This window comes from Echinops telfairi, unplaced genomic scaffold (genome assembly GCF_000313985.2).
Source record: "Echinops telfairi isolate 266 unplaced genomic scaffold, ASM31398v2 ScPeMD7_2186;HRSCAF=2738, whole genome shotgun sequence".
In the NCBI taxonomy this organism is placed as follows: Eukaryota; Metazoa; Chordata; class Mammalia; order Afrosoricida; family Tenrecidae; genus Echinops; species Echinops telfairi.
Genome location: NW_022106084.1, coordinates 7,112,006 through 7,120,883, shown reverse-complemented (window position 1 = coordinate 7,120,883; position 8,878 = coordinate 7,112,006). Strand labels below are relative to the sequence as shown.

The following is an 8,878-nucleotide window of genomic DNA, read 5'->3' as shown; positions in this document are numbered from 1 at the left end:
CCACAGGGCCGAAGGTCCTGGGAACACCTCATGAGCTCCTACTGTGGCTTTTTAAAAGCTCGCGGCTCATTGGTTCCGTGGAGAGTGATGCTGTTATTCTTCACGGCCTGTGGGGAACAGGACTAGGTGTTACTGTCTCTATTCGTCTGCCCGTAGCTACAAAGATGATGGTCCGAGTAAGACAATTTCATATGAATCTGTCTAGACCGGTGAATAGTGGTGGTTGAGAGGAAGAGGGGGAGGGACTAAGAGATTTCTTAGAAGAAGAGTTATAGAATTGAAGAGGGGAAACCTCCTGAGGAAAGACATAGGAGAATGGAACTGTGCGGGCATATTCAGAGAATAATTGCTCGGCTCTGCTGAAGCATGGGATTTAGGCCAGGAAAGGGGAGGGAGGGGGTTGGGGAATGAGACAGGAAGAGGAGGCTGGCCGGCTCACAGGCCTGGAGCTGAGACTGCTGGGAGCCATGGGCAGCCTAGCGGCCTCTGAGCTGGGCTCTGGGATGTTTAAAAGGCACTGATCAGCAGATCAGTTGGAGGGCTGAAACTGCAAGTCAGGTGGGCTCCACAAAGACACTTTGCAATAGATATGAGGGGGCTTCAAAGCCAACCAGCCAACCCCTTTCGTCACTTCCTACTCACAGCGACCCAGTAGGGCAATTTAGACCAGCCCCACAGCGTTTCCAAGGCTCTAAATCTTCCTGAATGCAGGCTGCCCCAGCTTCGCTGGTGGAGCGGCTGGTGAGTTCCGATGGCTGGCCTTTGGACTATCGGCCAAGCCCTCAACCATTGTGCCCCTTGATGGGCACTTATGATTGCCCAAAGTAGCAGCCATGGCTGATACGTTTCTTCCTGGAAAATGGCTGCAAGCATGAGGGAGACACTGAGGGAAAAAATGTTTCAAAGTAAGCAGCTATTAGAATCCCCACAAATAAAGTGCTAGGAATGGAAATCACTATCTCAGTGTTTCAGTCTTACTCCCTCAGCGTCTTAATATGTTTTAAAAGTATACATGGAAGAAGCACACCAGCCTATCTGACCACGAGGTACAGAAGGGACCAGTTATCAGACATCAAAGAACTAAAAATCAGATCAGTGGTTGCCCACCTTCCTGATACGATCACTGAAAACAAAGGTGTGCATAAGCAAAGTGGTGAAGAAAGCTGATGGTGCCTGGCTATCAAAAGATATAGCATCTGGGGTCTTAAAGGCTGGAAGATAAACAAGCGGCCAACTCGCTCAGAAGCAACAAAGCCCACATGGAAGAAGCACACCAGTATGTGTGACCATGAGCTGTCGAAGGGATTGGGTGTCAGGCTTCAAGGAACAAGAAATCATGTCATTGTAAAGGTGGGTGAGTGCAGAGTGGAGACTCAGAGTCCATTGGCTGGCAACAGAACACCCCCCTGCTGAGGGGCTTGGGGGAGGAGACGAGCTAATCGGTGCAGGGTAGCAATGATGAAACATATAACTTTCCTCTAGTTCTTTAATGCTTCCTCCCCCCCAATATCATGATCCCAATTCTGCCTTGCAAATCTGGCTAGACCAGAGGATGTACATTGGTACAGATAGCAAGTTGAAACACAGGAAATCCAGGACAGATGACTTCTTCAGGACCAGTGGTGAGAGGGGCGAGGCCTGGAGGGTGAAGGGAATGCGGGGTGGAAGTGGGGAGCCAATTACAAGAATCTAAGTATAGCCTCCTCCGAATGGACAGCAGAGAAGGGGGCGGAGGGAGACATTGGACAGTGTAACTTATGACAAAACTATAATAATTTATGAATTATGAAGGGTTCAGGAGGGAGGGGGGAGGGAGAGGGAAATAAGCAAACGATATTGAGGGCTAAAGTAGAGGGCAAATGTTTTGAGATTGATGAGGGCAACAGGTGTACATATGTGCTTGACTCAATGGATGTATGTATGGACTGTGATAAGAATTGTATGAGCCCTCAATAAAATAATTTTTTTTAAGTATTCATTCTTCTTCTTAACCGAGGAGATGGCCCTGTGTGAGTCTAATAAGATTGCTAAGGCTCCTATATCTAAGAAGAATGCCTGCTAAGTGTCCTGGCAGCACTCGCAGTGTGGGCCACGCGTGAAAAATTATAGCCCCAACAATGAATAATTGAGCTCTCCCAAAGAATTCATCTTAAAAATCAAATTATGTTTTTAACAGACAATATACATACGTGACCATGAGAGCATGTTCTTTGCCTAAAACAAAATAAGCTTGACTTTTATTATTACTTTTTTCTTTAAAAAGCAGTATCCTAGACTGCAAAACCAACAAGGCATGTAAGGGCAGGGCCCCTTGTGCCGAGGGGCATACACCACACACACACACACACACACACACACACACACACACACACACACACACACACGCCCCACTCTCAGATCTCTCGTGCTTTTTCCAGAAGCAGCCTGCTGTCTTTGCTGTCTTACCTGGAAGGAATCCCCTTCGCTGGGTCGTCCCATCTCCATGTAGAATACACGCCTAGTTGTTTCCAGGTAAAGGATGCAGCTCTGAGGTGTCCGGCAGGGAAAAACTGGACCGTCTATCCCTGAACAGACAAAGAATGAGCTTAAGAAAAAGTAGAGTCATGGCACAGTTGCAGTTGTTTTGTTGGGTCTTGTACTGTTCTGTCTCCAACATCTTCAAATACTTTAAATCCCTCTGTGGATGAAGAGGTGGCACAGTAGCTGGGGACTACATGAACACGAAGCAGTTGCTCAGGTGTGATTTCCCTGTCGTTTGAGCCTAATGCTCACCTCTGCTCAGTGGGTCCTGGCTGCAGCGCAGTTGGCTGATGTGGTGCATTTTACAACTTGACCCCAATCTAAGGCGGCCAGTGTTTCCCTAGGAGTTAGGTAGTAACCCTTGGAAGCAACAGGAATTTGCAGTTGAGATATGCTGTTTGAAGTCTGGGTGATACTCTGAGAAGGATCCTAACCACAAAGACTTCTTCCACTTCTCTACTAAGGACCTAGCAATGGCCGCCTTTTGTAGAGGTGCCCTCATCCACTTTCAGTCCCTGGGGGGATGCAGCTGGATTGCGCTTTGTTACTGGAATGGGGCTCTTATCTTACCAAGAGGAAGACTTACTTGTGGAAAGCATAGGCTAGCGCAAAAGAATTCTATTTAGAAGCTCCTGGGAGGAAGTCAACCTTACCAGCCAGCACAGCCTGGCACGGCTGGTCTCTGTATTTCTGGGCCCAGCCCACCCCCCATGTACATCGAGGGTTCTTAGAAATCCCCAAGTACACAAGATGCTCAGAAACTTCCATTGGGGTAGCAAGGAATTCTGGGAAAATATCATCATAGACTCCACTCATGCTCTGTCCAAATCTCCACCACCTTTGCTCCCTTGCCCTTTCTCATGCTTGATCGTACCCGAAAGGCTAACTGTCTGAGCCCACCCACCGGTGCCATGAAAGGAAGATCTGGTGGCCTGCCTCGATAGTTCTGTGGAGAACACGGAGTGGCTGTGGGTAGGAATCCACTCAAAGGCAGTGGGCTTGTTGTATTGTTGCTGTTATTGTTTTTCTTCCACTCGGCAGGGACAGGCCAATTTCTCCTTATCTAGTGAAAAAAGGTAACTGAAGAGTAAATTGGGAGAGGGATTTTCAACATTCATGTAAGATGAGAATTTGAGGGATTGTTGTGAGGTGTAAATTAAACAACCAGAAAGCACATAAACCCAGTGCTACTGCATACGTAAAACCCACTGCCCTGAGTTAATTCCAACACATAGAAATCCTATAAAGGGTTTCCGAGACTATACATCTTCATAGGAGCAGACCGCTGGCGGGTTGGAACCATGGTCCTTGAGGTTAGCAGCCCAGCACTTAGCTCACCATCGGCTTGCCGCTGGTAGGCTCACGGACTCTCCTCTGTACTTCAGTGAGAACTCCTCTCTATCAAATTGGCTATGACGAGACAGACAGTGCTTGATGTGATTGCCCAGCTGGCACTGGCTAGGAACATACCAGAAGCTCTTACAGCACTGGGGTTGAAAGGAGCTTAAGGCGACAGCCACCCGCTCTTTTCTCCTCAACATTGGCTTCTTTGGACGGTCTCTTCGTTGTTTCACATATGAAGTTCTGCTGCTGGGGGACATACTCCAGGCCGTTAAACATTCCAGATGGAAATCTTGACTGACCACAGCTCTTCATTTTTAGCGCTGCCTTTCCCGCTCCTGGTAATTGGTCACTAAGAAGCAAGCCAACAAAGAAAGGGTCCTGCCGAGGTGTGCTAGGGAGCCCTGGGGAGTGCAAATGGTTAGCACCTCCACCTGCCACGATGAGGCCATCAAGAACTCCAGACACACGTGGGGCTGCCGTGAGTTGGAGGCCTCTGGACAAGACCTGGTCGCCCAGGGGAGCTTCCAGAGTTCTCTCCCAGTAATAAAAACAATCAAAGGACTCAGCCAAGCTCACTGCCAGGAAGCCCAGTGTGTCTCATAGCAACCCTATAGGACAGAGTAGAACGCCCCTGTCAGTTTCCAAGACTGTAACCCTTCACAGGAGCAGAGAGCTTCATCTTTATCCCGCAGAGCCGGCAGGTGGTTTCAAACTGCTGACTTTTCAGTTAGCAGCCCAACTCTTAGCCACTGCACCACCAGGGCTCTCCCTGTGCAATCTGAAAACCTTTATTCCGACCAGGAAAGGCCACCCATTTCAGCATCTCTTGTCTGCAGTGTCCCCAGAGACACGGGCACAGTTCAGTAACTTCTGTGTGTTCCTCTCCAGAGAGAGGGAGGGAGAGAGAGGGAGGGAGAGGGAGGGAGGGAGAGAGAGAGAGAGGGAGGGAGGCAGGGAGGGAGGGAGAATGCTGGAACCTCTTCACTGATCTGAGATGGTGCCCTTGGTGCTGCAGGACTGATTGTCCTCTCGTGCCAGATGACATCAGTGTTGTCCCCTCAGTGCTGTGAGGGGGATGTGACACTTCCACGCTTTGCTCATGTATCTCACCTCCAGTGCTGTGGGTGTTTTATTCGGATATAGGATCGGGGACTCTGGGACTGATACCCTGGAGGCACAGGAGTTAAGCTCCTCTGCTAACCTAGAGCTCAGCGGTCCAAACCCACCAGCCATTCCGTAGGAGAAAGATGTGGCAGCCTGCTTATGCACAGAGACAATAACTGATGCATGGCGGGGCAGAGGGGAGGATTTGGAGAGCAGTCAATGGATGTAAGAGGGAACATTACAATGGATTGTGATGGGGTGTATACAACTCTTTTTAGAATCAGTTTATTTATGGACATGTATGATATATGAAGATTATATCAAGGAAACTATTTTAAAAAAAGCAAACTTGACCCATGGTTACCATGGGTGAAGGAAGAAGGGCTATTGCTTAGGGGGCATGTTGATGGTGGCGGAACAATTTGGAAAAGGATATCAATCATGGTCATAGAACACCAAGATTATAGTCAATGGCACTGAATTAGACATGTAAAAGTTGTTGACTTAGTGAATGTTTTGTTGTGTGCATTTTTGCCAAAATTGACCAAAATGACATGAATAATAATGAATATATACCCATAAAGAAAATGTTCTGCAATTGATTGTGCTGGTGACTTTACAAGTCTTCTTGATTTGGATGAACTATTGAATTGTATGAGAGGTGGATAAAGTGCCGATAAAACTGTTTTTTTTTTAAAAGCCTTCCAGCCCTGGGCTGCCTGGGCAGCAGTTGTCCGTCTCGCTCCCTAGGAGTGGGCCTTCTCCAGGGTATTGGGAACTGTGATGGCCGGGCAGCGGAGGGCCATGGACTCTGTATTTTTCCTCCCGTCGCATTCGTGTTTATTGGAAGATTTCCCTCGAAGTTAGAGTAGGACAACAGACATTAGCCCACACCAAGTCTATAGAATCTGAAGGCCATGGCGCTCTGTGAGGAAAGCCCTTTCAGCAAACTCGGACATCCTTGGCTGTGAGACTGGACTGAGCGCTCGGACGTGGACACCTACAGGGAAAGGAGGAAGCTAACTGCGTAGGACAGTTAAAGGCCAGGTCTAATTTGATCCCAACAACATTTTATAAAAGAAAAAACTGTTGTTTTTTGTTTGTTTTTAAACATTTTATTAGGGGCTCATACAACTGTTATCGCAATCCATACACACATCAATTGTGTAAAGCGCATTTGTACATCATTCTCAAACCATTTTCTCTCCACTTAAACCCCCGACATTAGGTCCTCATTTTTCCCCTCCCTCATGAGCCCTTGATAGTTTATAAATTGGTATTTTGTCATATCTTGCCCTGTCAAAACTGTTAACTATACCCAGTAATTTATTTTTTCACGAAAATGAAAAAAGAGATTTTGTTTCATTTTAATGTGAGAAATATCAGTAGCTATTTAGAAAATAATTGTTCAAATTATTTCATTTGACTCGAGGGCCATTGAATTATGTCCTGTTGGGTCTGGAAAGAGAGGAAAGCAGGTATGACCCAGTCCCTTCTCAGGGAGAAAAACAAACTAGAAAACCTCACAGCCGTTGAGCAGATTCCAACTCATAGCAACCCTATAGACAGGGTAGAACTGCCCCTGTGAGAAAGCCACTGGTGGTGGTTTCAAACTGCGGACCTTTCTGTTAGCAGCCTAATGCATGGCCCACTTTGCTACCAGAGCTGCACAGTTCCTTTTAACCCATTTACCTTTCTAGCTCTTGACATAAAGTTTGTAGTCTGTGTAAAGGAACTACATTATTAGGATTTTATTCAAATTGTCATGTTTTATTATAATATGTCCTGGTAACCCATCTCTGTAATCATAAAACAAAATATTTGGGTGGGGGGAGTTGGTTTTGCTTTAAAGTTTTCAGCAATACGAATAAAAACACCCAAAACCAAGTCCACTGTCATCAAATTGATTCTTAACTCATAGTGACCCTATGTAGGGTTTCTGAGCAAGAGCAGACAGCCTCATCTTTCTCCTGAGGAGCAGCTGGTGGGTTTGAACCACAGACCTTGCAGTTAGCAACCCAAGGCTTACCTGACAGTGCCACCAGGGGTCCTTTAAAAAGTCTTTTAAAGAATAGTTTATAAGAGTCCTTGCTCACCATTACTTCCACAAGAAGGAATGATTATTTTTTTCTCGTTAGAAGCTGAAAGCCTTTGTCTGGGTGGCCTGAGTGTGTTCTCTTTACAGTCTTACATCTGGGGGCCTTCTGGGAGCCACATCTAAGTGTTGAATGTCACTGCATTGCACACCCCGTGTTGAATGTCACTGCATTGCACACCCCGTGTTGAATGTTTCCATTCCTTTTTCGTCGGTAACTCAGGCTAGCCCAGGAAATGACCAGTAGATGAACTACTGCCTTCAGTTTTGCCTGCCATCGCAAACTCAACTCACCAGAATAACTGGGGGGCTCGATGAGGTGGTCCCTGTGTTTTGTTTTGTTTTGTTTCCAGGGATTTCCTGTGTTTTTATGAAATACGCCAGTAGCGATTAAAAACCTAAGCTTTAACTTTAAGCAAAAGTATGAGACTGTACCAATGTGTGATCCAGGAAGAACCAACAGCTGAAAGACCACAGTAACGGCCGCTGCTGCACAAAATCAGGATCCCTGGTGACACAGTGGTTACGTGTTGAACTGCTAACCACGAGGTCAGCAGTTCAAAACCACCAGCCCCTCTGAGGGAAGAAAGATGAGGCTTTCTACTCCCATAAAGAGTTACAGTCCCAACAACAACCAAAAAAAGTGTTCACAGGTTCAAAAACCCACTGGGACAGTTCTACCTGGTTCTATATAGTCCTATGAGCAAAATCTACTCCATTATGGCTTAAAGGGCCATGAAAATACATCAAGGAACCCTGGTGACACAGGGGATTAAGCACTGTGGGGGATTCTAATTCATAAGTCAGTGGTTCAGACCCACCAGCTGTTCTGTAAAGATTTACAGCCACAAAAACCTTATGGCCACAAAAACCCTATGGGATAGGTCTACCTTGTCCTATAAGGTCACTGTGATTCAAAATCCAATCGCTGTCAGTGGGGGCATAGATACCATTAAAACACAAGCCCTTTGAACAAAGCGGCAGAGGATAAGGTTATTTACTAAACGCACAAAGCTAAAAGATTTTATAAAGTAAAACAGGAAGTTTAAGGTTAAGCACTGTGTAGTAACACATACATGTATTATTTACTGTGCTTCTAGAATTAGAACATGCATTTTAACAACAATGTACCTGGCAATAAACCAGTGCTGTCCCCCGACAATCTCCCTCCCCCACCCACCCCCGTCACGCATGAACCTCTAGGAGTGTATGCAGGCAAGTACTTTGTAAATGGTCACGTGCACTGCAGGCTTCGTATTGACAATAGCCAGACTTACTGGGGTTTCTTACTCAGACATGTGTGTAGGTCCCTCTGATGTGGGCCTAACCGCCCCCACAGCGCATACAGAGCAATTCAGTTGCTCCTGCCGCCGACACAGGTGTGGGGGAGCCCTCTGCATTCACTGAGGACCTGGCCCGGAAGGGTCTCTGCCAGCTCAGGGGTGTTTGTCAGGCGGTACCCGATTGCTGACGCCTTGGCCAGGGAGCACTGGAAAGGTTAAAGTTTGCCTTGTGATTCCCTCTCTCCCAGGGCAGCTGGATGATGACGGGTTGCCGCACGGATTCTGCACCGTCACCTACTCCTCCACAGACAGATTCGAGGGGAGCTTTGTTCACGGAGAAAAGAACGGCCGGGGGAAGTTCTTCTTCTTTGATGGCAGGTAGCACTCGACAATTCTAAAAACCTTTGCCTTTGGAACGGTGTGCCTTTGTGATAACACCTTCACACCGGTGTCCTCGCCGTTCTGATCTACATCTGCCCCTGGTTAAAACGTTTTTCACAGTAGGGCATCTTGGGCAGGTGGCGGGCGGGGG

The 8,878-nt window shown here is 47.0% G+C and overlaps 1 protein-coding gene across 1 annotated transcript in view; it reads left to right on the top strand.

Annotated features, from left to right (window-relative positions):
• The first annotated feature begins 8,598 nt into the window (after window positions 1-8,598).
• The window catches only part of SETD7 (SET domain containing 7, histone lysine methyltransferase), a 45,358-nt gene continuing 45,078 nt past the window's right edge, over window positions 8,599-8,878 (top strand). The window contains exon 1 of the mRNA XM_045293554.1: window positions 8,599-8,724. The gene's annotated coding sequence lies outside the window, so the exon portion shown is untranslated. The remainder of the gene's footprint in view (window positions 8,725-8,878) is intronic.